Below are 18,391 nucleotides of genomic sequence, written 5' to 3'. Positions count from 1 at the left end.
CCTTCCCTTCGCATAATCGACTCCCGAACCCAAGATTTGGTTGCGAGACCCCGTCTTGTCCTTTCCTTTTTCCAGGTTTACTTCGAGCGTTTCCTTTCCCTCGTTTGGGATAAATAACGCACGGTGGCGACTCTCCTGCCTTTCTTCGCTGGTTGGTTTTTTCGCATTCCATTTTTCAGGTTGCGACAAAGGTGAACTTGACTTACGAGTTGGCAATGGAGTAAATGTTGTTGCTTTAGCCGTAGGAACTTATGTATTGACTTTACCTATTGGTTTAATAATTCAGTTAGAGAACTGTTATTATGTACCTGCAATTAGCAGGAATATTATTTTCGTTTCTTGTTTAGACAAGTTTGGTTTTTCATTTATAATAAAGAACAATTGTTGCTCCATTTATTTGAATGATATATTCTATGCTACTGTACAAATGAACAATGGACTATATGTACTTGATCTTGAAATGCTTATTTATAACATCAATACTAAAAGGATGAAACCTAATGAGTTAAATCCAACTTACCTTTGGCATTGTCGATTAGGCCACATAAATGAGAAACGCATTTCCAAAATCCATAAAGATGGACTCTTGGACTCTTTTGATTATGGATCATATGAGACATGCAGATCTTGTTTAATTGGAAATATGACAAAGTCTCCATTCACAGGAAAAGGTGAAATAGCTAATGATCTTTTGTCCCTCATACATACTGATGTATGTGGACCACTGAACATACTAGCCAGAGGAGGTTTTCAGTACTTCATCACATTTACTGATGATTTCAGTAGATATTGTTATATGTATTTAATGAAACACAAATCAGAGTCCTTTGAAAAGTTCAAGGAATTCAAGAATGAAGTACAAAACCAAATAGGTAAGAATATTAAAACTCTTCGATCAGATCGAGGTGGTGAGTATTTAAGCCTAGAGTTTGATGACTATCTGAAAGAGTGTGGGATCCTATCCCAACTTACTCCTCCTGGAACACCTCAATGGAACGGTGTATATGAGAGAAGAAATCGAACCTTGTTAGACATGGTCCGATCCATGATGAGTCACACCGATCTTCCAAACTCCTTTTGGGGACATGCACTATTGACAACAGCTTACACACTTAACAGTGTTCCATCCAAAAAGGTTGAGAAGACACCATATGAGATATGGAGTGGTAAGAAACCACATATGTCTTACATGAAGATTTTGGGTTGAGAAGTTTATGTGAAACGATAAATTTCAACTAAGCTTGAGCCCAAATCTGACAAATGCTTATTTGTGGGGTATCCTAAAGAAACAAGAGGGTATTACTTTTATAATCCTTCTGAGGGCAAAGTGTTTGTCGCTCGAATTGGAGTTTTCCTAGAAAGGGATTTTATTTCCAAAGGAATCAGTGGGAGGAAAGTAGAGCTTGAAGAAATTCAAGAATCACAAAGCATTTATACACCTACGGAGGAATTAGAGCAGGAAACATAAGTAGTTGTGGAAGAGCAACCTGCTCAAGTAGAACAAGACCAGCATAGGTTAAGAAGGATACGTCACCTACCTGAGAGATATGGATATCTCATAACTGATCAAGGTGATGTATTACTCATGTATCAAGATGAGCTTGTGACCTACCAAGAGGCTATAACTGGTCCTAAGTCTGAGAAGTGGCTAGAAGCCATGAAATCTGAAATAGATTCCATGTACACAAACCATGTTTGGACCTTGGTAGAGCCTCGTGTAGAATTTAACCCTATAGGATGCAAGTGGGTCTTCAAAAAGAAGACTGACATGGATGGTAAGGTACATACCTATAAGGCAAGACTGGTTGTAAAAGGATATAAACAAATTCATAGGGTTGACTATGATGAAACTTTTTCACCAGTTGCAATGCTTAAATCTGTTTGGATTTTACTTGTTATCGCTGCATATCATGATTATGAAATATGGAAGATGGATGTCAAAACTGCTTTCCTTAATGGGAATCTTCTTGAGGATGTGTACATGACATAGCCTGAAGGATTCAACATACCAAAAGAAGCCAAAATGATATGTAAGTTACAAAGATCAATCTATGGATTGAAGCAAGCTTCCAGAAGCTGGAATCTTCGTTTTGATGAAACAGTAAAACAATTTGGATTCATCAATAATGAAGATGAGCCTTGTGTCTACAAGAAGGTTAGTGGGACCATGATCGTCTTCCTGGTATTATATGTAGATGACATATTACTCATTGGAAACGATGTCCCTACCCTACAACAAGTAAAGTCTTGGTTGGGGAAATTCTTTTCTATGAAGGACCTAGGTGAAGCAGCCTATATATTATGAATGAGGATCTATAGAGATAGATCATAAAAACTACTTGGCCTAAGTCAGAGTACATACAATGACAAAGTGTTAAGACGCTTTAATATGCACGATTCCAAGAAAGGATTCATACCTATGCAACATGGCTTGTGTCTATCAAAAACACAATCCCCTTCAACTAAGGAAGAAAGGGATCACATGAATAAGATTCCAGATGCATCTGCAATAGGATCTATCATGTATGCCATGTTATTTACTCGACCAGATATCTCGTATGCTTTAAGTGCAACGAGAAGGTACCAATCTGATCCGGTGATGCTCATTAGGTAGCTGTCAAGAATATCCTTAAGTATTTGAGAAGGACTAAGGACTCATTCTTGATATATGGAGGTCAGGAAGAGCTTGATGTAATTGGATACACCGGTGCTAGATTCCAGACATATAAGGATGACTTTAGATCGAATCTGGTTATGTGTTTTGCTTAAACGATGGTGTTGTGAGCTGGAAAAGTTCAAAGCAAGACATAGTTGCTGATTCTACAACCGATGCCGAGTATATTGTTGCCTCAAGTGCAGAAAAGGAAGATGTTTGGATCAAAAAGTTCATTACTGAACTTGGCATAGTTCATAGCATTGTAGATCCCATTGATCTCTATTGTGATAACGATGGTGCTATCGTACAAGCTAAGGAGCCTAGATCTCACAAACGATCCAAACACATACTTAGGCGTTATCACCTCATTCGAAAGATAATAGATAGAGGAGATGTGAAAATATGCAGAGTACCTACACTTGACAATATTGCTGACCCACTAACAAAGCCTCTTGCGCAACCGAAGCATGATGGTCATACTAGATCTATGGGCATTAGGGGTATGCCTGATTGGCTCTAGTGCTAGTGGGAGATTGTTGGTGTAAGCCTTAGAGGCCAATACTTTTGGTACTTGTATCAAATTATTTATTAATAATAAAAGGCTTTTTCGTTATTATGTTTGTTTAATAAAGTCCCTAGAATAGCTAGTCCGTTTAATGTATCAAGTGTGACTTAATCATGAGATCCCATTAAACATAAGGACATTATTTTTAAAGTATCCGTAGTTGAGCTTTGTTGTAAAGTGGGATAACATTAAAGCATTAAGACTATTATGTATATAGACTGATGATCACATCTCATGGATCATGGATAAGGAGTTATCAAGTCTTAAACATAGGTACGAATATTAAGAGTAATATTTATACTGGATTGACCCGCTATGAGAATACTATATAGAATGTTATGCAAAGTGTCATAAGTTATTCTCATGGTGATAATGGTATATACCATCCTTCGACCTGAAACCACTATGGACCCTAAATGTAGAGTCGAGTGCCTTATTGCTGATCAAACATTGTCCGTAACTGGATGACCATAAAGACAGTTGATGGGTACTCTATGAAGCATACTGAGGGACATGAGTGATCTAAATGGAATTTTCCCATCCCACATAACAGTATAAATGTCTACGGGCCCAATATTGAACTAGACAAGGATGACACGGTCTATGTCTTGTGTTCAATATAGACATAAGAACAAAAAGGGTAATTGTACATATAAGTATTATCACAAAAGGATTTGTCAGATGATATGACATTTTCGTGTCTTGGATAACAGTGATGTGTTGCTAGATACCTCTCACTGTTTATTATGTTAAATACATGATTTAATATAATTGCCAATGTCGCGAAAAACTACAGGGTCACACACAAAAGGACGGATTGATGAGAGATAAAGTAACTAAGGAACATCATAAGGTACGATGCGCTTAAGTGAATTGTAGAACATCGTAAGGTACGGTGTACTTAAGAGAATACAAGAGGTAACGATTCTATCACTGATCATGCCCATTCGTAAGGATCACTAAAGGATAATTTTTTAAATTCCGCTGCATTTTGGATCGTTATTCTCCTTCATCCTACACATCAAAACACAAAAAAATTAGAAAGTGGAAATAATGCCTAATAGAATCATAGGACCACGAGGCAAAAAGCCACAACCTGACATCCAAACTTTTTTTCATGCCACAAAGTATCCCACAAAATCAGGGATATATGCAAGGCTCACCATTGTTTGGATTCGCAAAATATCTCCAACTCATCAATTTTGAAACAAACTCACGCAAATAAAAAAATTCCCCACACGAGCAAAGAAAGGATTCACAGAAATTCACACGTATTGGTACTCTCTCCTATTTATCCTATTCATCCCCTATAAATATAGGGTACTGTTTTATTGAGAGGGAGGATTTGGACATTACCATTACTCTACAAAAGTATTTCCCAGAAAACCCACACTCAAAGCTTGATTATTTGGATACGAGTTTCCTTACTCGACTATCCGAGTCATCATCATCCAACATAGTAATTCAACTTATCACCCCCGTGTGATCAAAACTCTTTTCAGCAACAACATTATTCAATCCCTTCTAACGCGCATAACAAACTAGTGCTTAAGCCTTCATCCATAGTAAATAAGCCAACGTTTAACCTTTAGGATTCGATTTAAACAGTTATTTATTAAAAGACACAAACAAACCGTAGTTCCCCGAACTACGAATGCTCTGATTTTCTTATTGCACCATAAGGATACATAGGAACGAGATTGCGAGATCTTAGTGAGCACACTAATAAAAAACCTCAATTCTCCCTTTATAAGGTTTCCATTTATTTCTCTTTTAAATCCTTTATTCACTTGAAGAAAAAAAAACATTAACTAGCATTCAAATCGCAAATTAGACTAAAAGGTTCCCGTTAAGTACAACGGACGTGAGGGGTACTAATACCTTCCCCTTGCGTAATCGACTCCCGAGCCCGAATATGGTTGCGACGACCATTTTCCATTTTTAAAGATTTTATAGATGTTTTCCTATTCCTCCATTGGAATAAATAAATTTTGGCGGCGACTTTACTTGAACTATTTTTTCCGCACCATCGTGAGGAATCGTATTTTTCGAGATGCGACAGGTTTTAACGAAAATAATGTAAAATTATTAAAATTAATATGTATTCCAATGAAAATATATATATATATATATATATATATATATATATATATATATATATATATAACATTTCATCTCAATTATTTTTATAACCGATAGATAAATATGAAATTGCAATTGCTGAGGTTCGAACTCATGTGGAGTACACTTTTTTCTCGGTTATTTAACAACCGAGGGTTAAAACTGAAAATTTTCATGACGCCCTTCGTTACCTCGCATATGAAGTCAAGGTAAAAGCCATTTTTCAACTGAGGTAGAATGAATTTTTCGTTGTAGTGTATTATAAGTGATAGTGTATAAAGTTTTCCAATAGACTGAACAAACTCTGCCTTATTAAGAAAAAAAAACAAGAAATAAGATTCTTTCTAATCTCAGGAGAACACACGACATCCTTCAAGATTAAAATCTTTTCAAAGGTGAAATTCAACTCCACTTCTTCAGAACCAGTAGCATTAATGGTGTAAGCATCTCCCGGTAACACTTTATTATCATCATCATTCATGTATGTTTTGAAAATTGTTCGATCATAAAAGACATGACGAGACGTGTCAATGTCTATCCACCAACCATCATATCTACCAACCATGTTGATTTCATTGATCATAGCAATCAATTTCTCATTAGTCAAGTAAACATGTGCATTAGGGGCATCACCAGGTTTCGGCCTACTCTTACATTTCTTAGCAATATGACCTGGTTTTCCATAGTTGAAATAGATGAAAATTCCAGTATCATTTTTTGAGGATGTGGTTTATGCCTAGAAATCATAGAAATTGAGGCCCTATAAGGGTTCCTATTCTTAATTCAGCTTACACCATTGTGATTCTGATTCTCTAATAGTTTTTCCGATGGCTTTAGAACCACGCCGAATTTCTTTTTGTTGTTTAAAACAACCAATAATTCATATTTCTAATCTTTTCTTTGAGATTCTTTTTCAATTAGGAGGCGAGTAATCTGACTCTCAATTGGAAATTCTTTTGCTTTAAGGAGAAATAAGTTTTTAAAATCTTTCCAACCAGGGGGTAGTTTGCCAGTAAAAATGACAACTTGAAATCATTCATCTAAGGGCATACCTTCAATGATGATCTCGTGAGAAATCTTTTAAAGTTCATGATATAACACCCAAATTCGATTAATTGATTTAATTGAATTGTTTATGTGTTTATTTAGTTATCATGTGTTTTAATTAAAATGAATTATGTGATTATATGTGTTATTGGGTATAATGGTATTGGTAGGGTGTGGTGAGGATATGTGTGATTGGTATAATAATTAGTAATAACTAGAATATTAGTATGTTTAATTAATTATATTTAATATTAAAAATAAAAGTAGAAATTAGTGGCTATGTGTTAGAACTTACTTAGTAATTAAAATTAAAGAGGAAATATGAGTTAGTAGAGGAATAAAGGGTAATAAGGAGATTTAAAAAATAAGTTGGGGATAGTAAGGGAAATACCTAAATGGAATAATTATGTTTTATTTATAAATAGAGTGGAAAATTGGGAGAAGTTTACAGTACGTGAAAAATAAGAGTTGAAGAAAAAGTGAGAAGGACTGGTTTAGGGCTTAAGGAAGGAAGAATCAAATTCTGAATTGAGAACTCGTTGTCGGGGGATTGCTTTTATATGAGTGTATTGCATGATGAGGTAGAGAGAGATTCTCACCCTCCTCTAGGTTTTCTTTCTCCATTGTTGTGTTTTGAAAAGATTAGTTTATGATTATGAACAATTGATGATTCTTGTTGTGGATTGGTTGTATGTTATTGTTACCGAGTATATGTTATGAAATTAATGAATTCTATGTGAAAACATCTAATCATAAGATTGATGACGGATGTGTTACATTGGTGATGATGAACATGAGATAATTCTCATGGTAAAATTATTGTTGATGCACATATTGGTGAAAAGTTTATGTTAATTGCTATATCTGATGTGGTAATAGTGGATAATTGGTGTATGAAGTTAGATGTTTGAAATAACTTGTTTAGGTATGTTAGGGCATGCTTGAGTGGGGTTTAAAAGTGATTAAAACTGCTGAAACATGAAAATTTTGGAAAAGTTGCAGTGACCAATCGATTGATCCTAGGGAGAAATCGATTGGTTCCATTTGAAAACAAAAAAAAAATTGGGCTGAAACTTTAGAAAAATTTATTGGTCCCCTATGACAATCTATTGGTCCCTTTAAAATTTGAGAAAAACACAGGCAGGGAGTTGAGGAAAATAGATTAGTCCTCTATGTCAATCGACTGGTCCTATGTGGCAGTTGATTGTTTTGTTATAACAATTGATTGGTTTACTTGTTGTTTTAACCATAACTTGAGCTACGTGATTCCAAATGAGGTGTGGTTTGAAGCGTTAGAAAGCTAACATGTAGTACTACCATATGGTGAGGTATTAGTAAGCCAATTGTATACGTATGATTAGTAGTGATGAATTCATGTTGAAACAATTTAATATGTTTGATGGTTGATGGTTGTGTGAATACATATTCGATGTGAAACAATTTAATATGTTTGATGGTTAATGGTTGTGTGAATACATATTCGATGTGGTGCAACTTTTTGGTGATAATTCCGGTGACATTGCATGTTGTTAAAAGTCATGCATCATGGTGTATGGACTTCATTCCAATTTTGGTGTGCTCTGGTCTGACGGTGTGGATTTAAAAGCGAGTAGCTAATTCCAATGACGAATGAGTGAAGTGTTACTATATGGTGCTTAGTAACAATTTTGGTGTGCTCTAGTCCTATGGTGGGGATTCAAAAGCGAGATAGACCTATGTTATCCATGAATGGCACCATATGCATAATGAGTCAGTTGTGGAGTACATTGCACACATGTTTGCATATGTAATTGATTATTCAAAATATTATTGCTTGGTTAAGAATACTTGATGTAATTAATGAACTATTGTGAATTGTGTGTATACCTTATGATTATATGATTATTCTACCCTTGCTTTGTTTTACACTGCTGACATATTTTGAGTGTATTCTCACCCCTTTTTGTTTCTTTGTGGTTTCTGTGCTCGTGTGGAAAGGCAAGCAGGATAAGAAGTAGCTGCTTAAGGTAGAGGACAACTTCATGCCTCCTTAGTTGCTTATTCTTTTGGGTCTTAGTGGAGTCGCTCTGATATGTAACATTGGGAGAACATGTTGTTCTTTGTTTTATTTCCTGTTTTATTTATGTTGTTTCAAAGTTGTTTAATCATTTTGAGTACTTCTACAATTCGATGAGATTACGATGTCAAACATAATTATTTGCGCTAGGTATTTCAAAGGATTATTCGGTTTTATGATTGTTTTAATTGATGGATCACGCATAGCACTCTAACTATGGAGTTTATTTGGCGTATTATCGTAAGTTATGTCGAGTCACGAATTAGGGTGTTACATTATGGTATCAGAGCAGTTCAGTCCATCAGGCCAAGTTTTTGATGTGTTGAATAATCCCTAGTATGCGACATGTGTGTGTACACTATCAATGTGTTTTTTCTTCATATATATGTTTGTTGGTGCACAGAGTAATGGCTAGAAGAAATGATTACGCAATTGATGATGCTTTTGGAGTCAGTGGCTCAGGCGCTGCAAGGTCAGCAAAATCATCAAGGTAATAATGATGAGTTATGTGGGTTGGACAAATTTCAAAGAAACAAGTCACTGACATTTAAGGGAAAATATGATATGGAGGATGCGCAAGCATGGATCATAGAAATTGAGAAGATTTTTTGAGTGATGTATTGAAATGAAGTTCATAAGGTGCAGTTCGATACTCACATGTTGTCATAAGATGTCAAAGACTGGTGGGATAACACGCGTCAAGGGCTAGAGGCTGTTGGTACTAAGGTTACTTGGGTTATGTTTCGAGTTCATTTTCTAGAGAAGTAATTTCTTGAGAATGTGAGTAGTAATAAGGAAATCTAGTTCCCTAAACTCAAGAAAGAGAGTATGACATTTGTTAAATATGTCGCCAAGTTCGAAGAGCTTGTGAAGTTTTATTCACACTACAATGGTGTAGTTGCTGAGGGGTCGAAGTGCATCAAGTTTGAAAGTAGGTTGCATCCTAAAATCAAATAAGTTATTGGTTATCAGGAGATTCGTTGATTTCCTATGTTGGTGAATAAGTGTAGGATATATGATAAGGATAACAAGGCCCATTCTGCTTACTATAAGAGCCTTAGTGAGAAAAAAATGGAGGAATAAGTATCGTGGAAAATCGTATAGTGCCCCAACTGACAAAGGGAAGCATAGAGCTTCATATGAGAAAAAGACAAGTGGGGAAGAGACTACCACTTCTGTCAAGTGTTTCAAGTGTGACGAGTTAGGCCATTATGTTAATGAATGCAAGAGTAACGTCCCGAGGTGCTTCAAGTATGGAAAAATAGGTTACCATATTGCAGATTGTAAGAGTGTTATGCTGACTTCTTATAACTGCGGCGAACAGGGCCATAACACTACTAATTTTCAGAAACCGAAGAAGGATTAGTTTGGATGGAAAGTCTTTGATTTGTCAGGATCAGAGACTACTAGCATTGACCGGTTGATTCGAGGCACATTTTTTCTTAATAATGTTTCATTGATTATTATTATTGACACGGGTGCAACATATTCCTTTATTTCAATTGAATATGCTAAGAGGTTGGGTTTGAAATTGCCTTTTATGGTTGGGAGTATGGTTGTTGTTACTCCAGCATTGGGTCCGGTAACCACTTCATGGGTTTGTTCGAATTGTCCGCTTACTATTTTAGGTAAGAATTTTGAGATGGATTTAGTTTTTCTACCATTTAGATAACTCAATGTTATCCTTGGATCGAACTGGTTAGAGTTCAACTGTGTTCATATCAATTGTTACGACAAGACGGTGTCATTTCGAGAATTTGATGCAATTGACGAGTTGTTTGTGTCTGCTAAGAAAATGGACGAGTTCCTGAAGAATGGTGCTAAGGTGTTTATGATATTAGCTTCTATGAAGGATAAAAGTAAATTTTCAATTGATGATTCACCTATGGTGTGTGATTTGCCAGAAGTGTTTCCAAATGATACTAGTGATTTGCCACCGGAGCACGAGGTTGAGTTCACCATAGACTTATTACCTGGTACTAGTCATGTGTCGATGGCTCCATATAGAATGTCTACTTCAAATTTGAATGAACTGAAGAAGAAATTAGAAAAGTTATTTGAGAAGAAGTTTGTTCGACCGAGTGTTTCATCATGGCGGGTGTCGGTATTTCTAGTCAAGAAGAAAGATGGTAGCATGAGATTGTATGTTGACTATCAACAACTGAACAAGGTTACTATTAAGACCAATTATCCACTTTCAAGGATTGATGAGTTGATGGATCAGTTGGCTGGTCCTTGTGTGTTTAGTAGGATTGATTTGTGGCCAGGTTATCATCATATTCGTGTGAAACTAGAAGATATTCCAAAGACTGTGTTCAGAACAAGGTATGGTCACAATGAGTATTCAATCATGTTGTTTGGAGTGTCTAATTCACCTGGAGTGTTCATTGAGTATATTAATAGAATATTCCACTCATACTTAGATCAGCTTGTTGTTGTGTTCATTTATGACATCTTGATATATTCGAAGTCTGGTGAAAAACATGTGGGGCATCTAAGAGTTGTGTTGCAGACCTTGCAAGAGAAGAAGTTGTATGTGAAGTTGTCCAAGTTTGACTTCTGGTTTACGGAAGTAAGTTTCCTTGGTCACGTGATTTCTAGTGGTTTTATTGCTTTTGATCCTTCAAAGATAGATGTGGTGTTGAAGTGGGAGACTATGAAGTCTGTTACTGATATCATAAGTTTTATTGGCTCGGTTGGTTACTACAAGATGTTTATTGAAGGATTTTTGGAATTAGCATTTCCTTTGAATCAGTTGAGTCGGAAAGGTCAGACTTATGTTTGGGATGTGCATTGCGAAGAGAGTTTTCAAGAACTCAAGAAGAAATTAATGTATGGCTAGTTTTTATTTTTCTGAATCTGAGAAAATCCTTTATTGTGTATTGTGATACTTCTAAGATGGGTATAGTTGGCGTGTTGATGCAGAATGGTCAGGTTATGGCTTACACTTCTAGATAGTTAAGGGTTCGATAAGGGAATTATCTTACACATGATCTAGAGTTGGCAGTCATGGTGTTTGTGTTGAAAATTTGGAGCCATTATCTATTTGGTTCCATATTTGAAGTGTTTAGTGACCACAAGAGTTTGGAGTATCTATTCGATCAAAAAGATTTGAATATGAGATAGAGAAGATGACTCGAATTTTGGAAGGATTATGATTTTGGCTTGAGTTAACATTCGGGTAAAGCTAATGTTGTAGTTGATGCATTGAGTAGGAAGTCGTTGCATATGTCGATGCTGATGGTTCGAGAGTTGGAATTGATTAAGAAATTCCGAGACATGAGTTTGGTATGTGAAGAGACTTCTAACAGTGTGAAGTTAGGCATGTTGAAGCTTACTAGTGGTATCCTTGAAGAGACCAGAGAAAGTTTATTTGGGATTAGTTGACCGACTTGTGTTAATCACGACATGCATGTGCCACATCTTCAGAAGCTTTCTTCCATTGTTTCTCTTCATCATCAAAAGAAGCCTTCAACTCCGTTATCCGAGTAGCCAAAGAAAATATAGAACTGGATTGCTTCGCCTTCTTATTCAAATACTCACCAAGCTCGACCTTTTTCTACAGCTCATGTAACACCCCGAAAAAAAATAAGATAATTATTTAATTTAAGTTAATATTATATTTATTAATTTAATTAAATAATTGGAATTATTGGAATATTATTATTATTATTATTATTGGATTTTATTATTGGAATATATATAAGTTGGAAATAAGAAAAGGGTTCCATTTTGGTAAAAAGAGTTTTACGTGAAAAGCAGAAAAAGCGGCTGAAAAGGGAGAAAGGGCAAAGGGGCAGAGCAAGAGGAAGAAGGTTGGAGAAGAGAAGAGCTTGAGGCTAAAGGATTGCCGGATTAACTCAGGTAAGGGGGGTTTATCGTCGTTTAATGGGTATTATGGGTTAACATGTAATGGGTAGTGATAAACCGTTGAATTGACCCTAATTAGGATGTTGAATGCTGAAAAATTGTGATGAACAAACTGTGTTAAAGCTGTAATTGAATCTGTAATTGGATGGGTAGTGATTTTCCGAAAGTGTAGTTTTTTACGGAATTGGAATCGGAGGTCCGGAAGTCCTCCAACGGCGGAAAATGCGGAGAATTCTGCATTCTGCTTCGTGTTAGCGCAGGAACAGCTTTCTGTCTTGCGTTAACCGGTTAACCCAGGGTGTTAACCGGTTAACACTGTTAGGAATTGTGAAGTATTGCTGTTTTGCTTGCGTTAACCGGTTAACCCAGGGCGTTAACCGGTTAACACTGTTGTGATTTGTGAAAATTGCTGTTCTGTCTGCGTTAACCGGTTAACCCAGGGCGTTAACCGGTTAACACTGTTGAGTTTTGCCAGAAAGCGTGTTCTGTGTTGCGTTAACCGGTTAACCCAGGGCGTTAACCGGTTAACACTGTTGGAAAAGTGAAAAATTAATATTTGAATAATGTGTGCATAATTGGTGTTTGGCCTATATTGGCGTATGATGTAATAGGGATTAATTCCCGCTGTTTTGAGCAGTATAGGTATTAGTAGAGTGTGCTAATACTGTGATTAATTATTTGACATGATATGATGTTTTGATACATGTGTTGATGATGTATGATGGTATGCATAATGCTGTGAATGTATATGTTATGTATGCAATTTGTGAATGGACTGTTTATGGCTTAGAGTGTGAGCATATGTCCATTGTGGATTATTGTTGATGATTTTGCATTGCTAGGTGATTTAGCATGCATATTGTGGCCTTTATGGTGGTAGCTAATTCTCATGGTGAGGAATTAGTGAGTTAGTCATTATGGAATGTTGTTGATGTTTGCATGCTAGGTGAATTAGCGTGCATAGCATGGCCCTTGGGGTGGTAGCTAATTCTCATGGTGAGGAATTAGTGAGTGAGTCACTAGGTCTCAAATGAGTGGGACTAGTGGGCTTGGTAGCCGTGCCTGGATTTGGACGGTGAGGTGAACTATATGTTCACAAATAGTCGGTACCGCATGCATGGAGTCTCATTGCATAAATGTGTATGGCGTATAATATGAATGGATGTATTCCAATATTATACGTGTGTTCGTGTTGATATTGAGTATGAGCATGAGTTGTATTTGTATTGAGTATGATATTTGAATTGATGTGCCGTTACCGAATGTGTGATGTGATTAGGGTAATTAATGTGTTAAATTACTTAGCCTTACATGATATTTTATAATGCTTATTATATCGATTGAGGAACTCACCCTTACAACTATGTTTTCAGGTAACGAGCAGTGATTGAGTAGGAGCTAGTGCTTGGAGTCTAGTGTAGTTCCTTAGTGGGTCATGCTCTGATAGATGTAACATCGGGACGGGATGTTTTACCTTGTTGAATAATTTTACATGTAATGTGTTACATGTTTGCATGATTGATTTGATTTCTATCCGCTGCGTATTGTGCAAATACTTTATGTTTTGAATTAATAAAAGAGCATGACAGTTATTATGGTGAATGGTGTGAAATGATTGTGTGACACCCTTAATTGCATAATTACTCTGATTGATATATTGCTATTTTAATTAAATATTTGGGGTATTTTAGAAGGGTGTTACATTAGTGGTATCAGAGCATAGTCGGTCGAGTCGAGTCGTAATTATTCTGTTTCCCCTGTACGGGATAGGTGTTGTGTAACCCTATCAGTACTTATTGTTTTAGCTTGTTGGGTTTTCAGAATAGAATGGCTGGAAGAGGTAGAGATGATGCTGCGATTGCTAAGGCTCTGGGTATGCTAGCTGGAGTACTTGGAGGGAATCCGAATGTTGTGGGAATGGGAGCTGCTCGTCAACTGAGTGAGTTCCAGAAGAACAATCCTCCAATGTTCAAGGGAGCATACGATCCAGATGGTGCTCAGAAGTGGTTGAAGGAGATCGAGAGGATCTTCCGAGTGACTGAGTGTGCCGATAACCAGAAGGTCAGGTTCGGTACGCATATGCTGTCAGAGGAAGCAGATGATTGGTGGGTTGCTACCCGCACTGAGTTGGAATCTGCTGGGAATGCTGAGATCACTTGGGCTGTGTTCAGAGAGAGATTCCTGAGGAAGTATTTTCCAGAGGATGTTAGAGGAAAGAAAGAGATAGAGTTCTTAGAATTGAAGCAGGGCAACCGATCTGTTACTGAGTATGCTGCTAAGTTCACAGAGCAGTCGAAGTATTACACTCCCTATGATGAGGCTACTGGGGAATTTTCAAAATGTGTGAAGTTTGAGAACGGGTTACGTCCCGAGATCAAGCAGGCTATTGGGTATCAGCGGATTAGAGTGTTTTCTGATTTGGTTGACTGTTGCAGGATCTTTGAACAAGATACCAAGGCCAGAGCAGAGAGCTATCAGCAGAGGGTTGATAGGAAAGGCAAGAATCAGAATGATCGTGGGAAACCGTATGCAGCTGGCAAAGGTTTCCAGAGACAGAGTGGGATGAAGAGGCCTAGTGGGGGAGACTCTAGTGCCCCTGCTAAGTGTTACAGATGTGGTCAGGCTGGACATCGTATCCATGAGTGTACCAGTAATGAGAAGAAGTGTTTTAAGTGTGGCAAAGGTGGTCACTTGGCTGCAGAGTGCCGGTTGAAGACTGTGACTTGTTTCAACTGTGGAGAGTTGGGTCATATTAGCCCACAGTGTCCTAAGCCGAAGAAAGAGAACCAGTCGGGAGGCAAGGTCTTTGCTTTATCGGGCTCGGAGACTTCTACAGATGATCGTTTGATCCGAGGTACGTGTTATATTAATGGCTTTCCTCTTGTAGCTATTATCGACACAGGTGCGACTCATTCCTTTATATCTTTGGATTGTGCTGTGAAACTTAAGTTAGAGATATCTGAGATGCATGGTAGTATGGTGATTGATACTCCTGCGAAGGGTTCAGTGACTACTACTTCAGTTTGTTTAAATTGTCCTTTGAGTATTTTTGGTAGAGACTTTGGGATGGACCTAGTGTGTCTTCCACTAATGCAGATTGATGTTATCTTGGGTATGAACTGGTTGGTGTTTAACCGAGTTTCTATCAATTGTTTTGATAAGACTGTGATCTTTCCTGAGATGGAGGAAGGAGAGAGTTTGTTTCTATCAGCGAGGCAGGTGAATGAGGCAGTAGCAGATGGGGCAGAGTTGTTTATGCTGTTAGCGACTTTGGAGGCTAAAGATAAACTGGTGATTTGCGATCTAGCTGTGGTGTGTGATTTTCCTGATGTGTTTCCTGAAGAAGTGAATGAATTACCGCCAGAGCGTGAAGTTGAGTTCTCGATTGATTTGGTACCTGGTACTAGGCCGATGTCGATGGCTCCGTACCGTATGTCTGCTGCTGAGTTAACTGAATTGAAGAGTCAGTTGGAAGATCTGTTGGATAAGAAATTTATTCGTCCGAGTGTGTCACCGTGGGGTGCACCAGTGTTATTGGTTAAGAAGAAAGAAGGTACCATGAGGTTGTGTGTGGACTACAGGCAACTGAATAAAGTGACGATCAAGAATCGGTATCCTTTGCCGAGGATTGATGATTTGATGGATCAGTTGGTTGGTGCGAGTGTGTTCAGCAAAATAGATTTGAGGTCGGGATATCATCAGATACGTGTGAAAACTGAGGATATTCAGAAGACTGCTTTCAGAACAAGGTATGGACATTATGAGTATTCTGTAATGCCTTTTGGTGTGACTAATGCGCCTGGAGTATTTATGGAGTATATGAATAGGATTTTCCATCCGTACCTAGACAAGTTTGTTGTGGTGTTTATTGACGACATTTTGGTGTATTCGAAATCTGAAGAAGAGCATGCTGAACAATTGAGAGTGGTTTTAGGAGTTCTACGAGAAAAGAAGTTATTTGCTAAACTCTCTAAATGTGAATTTTGGTTAGAAGAGGTTAGTTTTCTTGGTCATGTGATTTCAAGAGATGGTGTTGCTGTTGATCCTTCTAAGATAGAAGCGGTATCTAAGTGGGAAGCTCCGAAGTCAGTTTCTGAGATAAGGAGTTTTCTTGGTTTGGCTGGTTACTATAGGAAGTTCATTGAGGGATTTTCTAAGTTGGCGTTACCGCTGACGATGTTGACTAGAAAGGGGCAAGCGTTTGTTTGGGACTCAAAATGTGAAGAAGGTTTCCAAGAGTTAAAGAGAAGGTTAACTATTGCTCCTATTCTGATATTACCGAGTTCGTCGGAACCATTTGAGGTTTACTGTGATGCTTCATTGTTGGGTTTGGGTGGTGTGTTGATGCAGAATAAGCAGGTTATAGCTTATGCTTCGAGACAACTGAGGGTTCATGAGAGGAACTATCCGACACACGATTTAGAGTTGGCAGCCGTGGTTTTTGTTCTGAAGTTATGGAGGCATTACTTGTACGGGTCAAGATTCGAGGTTTTCAGTGACCATAAAAGTTTAAAGTATTTGTTTGATCAGAAAGAGCTGAATATGAGACAGAGGAGATGGTTAGAGTTTCTGAAGGATTATGACTTTGGTTTGAATTACCATCCGGGTAAAGCAAACGTAGTGGCTGATGCATTGAGTCGGAAATCATTGCATATGTCTATGTTAATGGTTAAAGAATTGGATTTAATTGAACAGTTTAGAGACTTGAGTTTGGTGTGTGAGAGTACTCACAATAGTGTTAAATTGGGAATGTTAAAGTTAACGAGTGGTATTCTGGATGAGATTAGAGAGGGTCAGAAATCCGATGTGCTTTTGGTTGATAAGTTGACTCTAGCGAATCAAGGTCAAGGTGGTGAATTCAGAGTTGATGAGAATGGTGTTTTGAAATTTGGTAATCGGGTGTGTATTCCGGATGTTACCGAGCTTAAGAAGAGTATTCTGGAGGAAGGACATCGTAGTGGCCTGAGTATTCATCCTGGGGCTACGAAGATGTATCATGATTTGAAAAAGTTATTTTGGTGGCCGGGAATGAAAAGAGAAATTGCGAGTTTTGTTTACTCTTGTTTGACTTGTCAGAAGTCAAAGATTGAGCATCAGAAGCCGTCTGGGCTAATGCAACCGTTAGCTATTCCAGAGTGGAAGTGGGATAGTATCAGTATGGATTTTGTTTCTGGTTTACCGAGGACAATTAAGAATTTTGAAGCTATTTGGGTGATTGTTGACAGATTGACAAAATCGGCTCATTTCATTCCGATCAGAATGGATTATCCGTTAGAGAGATTAGCCGAGTTGTATATTGAGAAGATTGTAAGTTTGCATGGTATTCCGTCGAGTATTGTTTCGGACAGAGATCCTAGATTTACATCGAAGTTTTGGGAAGGTTTGCAGAAGGCTTTGGGAACTAAGCTGAGATTGAGTTCTGCATATCATCCGCAGACTGATGGTCAGACTGAGAGGACGATTCAGTCACTAGAGGATCTTTTGAGGGCTTGTGTTTTGGAAAAGGGAGGTGCTTGGGATTGTTATTTACCTTTGATTGAGTTTACCTACAACAATAATTTTCATTCGAGCATTGGTATGGCACCGTTTGAAGCTTTGTATGGTAGGAGATGTCAGACGCCTTTATGTTGGTATGAGTCCGGTGAGAGTGTTGTGGTTGGACCGGAGATTGTTCAACAAACTACGGAAAAGATTAAGATGATTCAGGAGAAGATGAGAATTGCTCAGAGTCGTCAGAAGAGTTATCACGACAAGAGAAGGAAGTCACTTGAGTTTCAAGAGGGGGATCATGTGTTTCTCCGTGTTACTCCGATAACTGGGGTTGGTCGAGCTTTGAAGTCGAAGAAGTTGACACCTCGATTTATTGGTCCTTATCAGATTTTGGAGAGGATAGGAGAGGTAGCCTATCATATCGCTTTACCGCCGTCGCTTGCGAATTTGCATGAGGTTTTTCATGTGTCTCAGTTGAGGAGGTACATTCTTGATCCTTCGCATGTAGTCCAAATAGATGATGTACAGGTGAGAGATAACCTGACTGTTGAAACATCACCTATGAGGATCGAGGATCGAGAGTTGA

The sequence above is a fragment of the Lathyrus oleraceus genome, chromosome 4 (assembly GCF_024323335.1).
Source record: "Lathyrus oleraceus cultivar Zhongwan6 chromosome 4, CAAS_Psat_ZW6_1.0, whole genome shotgun sequence".
Classification (NCBI taxonomy): domain Eukaryota; kingdom Viridiplantae; phylum Streptophyta; class Magnoliopsida; order Fabales; family Fabaceae; genus Lathyrus; species Lathyrus oleraceus.
The sequence above is the reverse complement of the archived record's forward strand: the minus strand, read 5'-3'. Positions refer to the sequence as shown.